The sequence below is a fragment of the Sinocyclocheilus rhinocerous genome, unplaced genomic scaffold, assembly GCF_001515625.1.
Source record: "Sinocyclocheilus rhinocerous isolate Xijiao unplaced genomic scaffold, SAMN03320098_v1.1 scaffold2194, whole genome shotgun sequence".
In the NCBI taxonomy this organism is placed as follows: Eukaryota; Metazoa; Chordata; class Actinopteri; order Cypriniformes; family Cyprinidae; genus Sinocyclocheilus; species Sinocyclocheilus rhinocerous.
In genome coordinates, this window is record NW_015652304.1 from 1,405,662 (window position 1) to 1,406,335 (window position 674).

The 674-nt window shown below is 41.4% G+C and overlaps 1 protein-coding gene across 1 annotated transcript in view; it reads right to left on the reverse strand.

The window, feature by feature from the left end:
- kcnn4 (potassium intermediate/small conductance calcium-activated channel, subfamily N, member 4) overlaps nt 1–674 on the reverse strand; it is a 31,296-nt gene that overhangs the window by 3,175 nt on the left and 27,447 nt on the right. The gene's annotated exons all lie outside the window — the stretch shown is intronic.

Here is a 674-nt window from a genome sequence, read left to right on the forward strand (position 1 = left end):
TTTTTAATATATATATATATATATATATATATATAAAGCATATTTTTCATTTTATGTTAATACATGTTTATATTTTTAACAGGTCAAATTAATATATATAATAAAATTACTAGAGGTGTTGATTGAGTTTAAAGGGGTCATATGATGCAATTTCAGATTTTCCTTTCTCTTTGGAGTGTTACAAGCTGTTTGTGAATAGATAAGATCCCTAAAGTTGCAAAGACTAAAGTCTCAAACCCAAAGAGATATTCTTTATAAAAGTTAAGTCTCGTCCACGCCCCCCTAAAACGCCTCGTTTAAACACGCCCCCACATGTCTACGTCACTGTGTGGGAAGATTTGCATAACACCGCCAAATGTTCACGCAAAGAAAGAAGACATAACTTTTATACTTGCTGTAGTATTGTTGCTGCCGCCACCATGTTGTGGAGACGCGGTGTGTTTTGTTGTGAAAGTGAAACTACTGCAAGCCCGCCGGCTGCTCCTTCGTCGAATCCGCTGCCCGCGCTGTTCTCAAGCCCGCCGGCCTCCGCTCACTCTAGGCCACGGCTCACTATAGGCCTCCGGCCGCCGCTCACTCAAGCCCACCGTGTTTGACGCTGTGTTTCGTTGTGAAAGCGAAACTACTTTGTTTGGCCTTCCAAAAGAGGACATAATGTTTCTATAAAGTGGGGC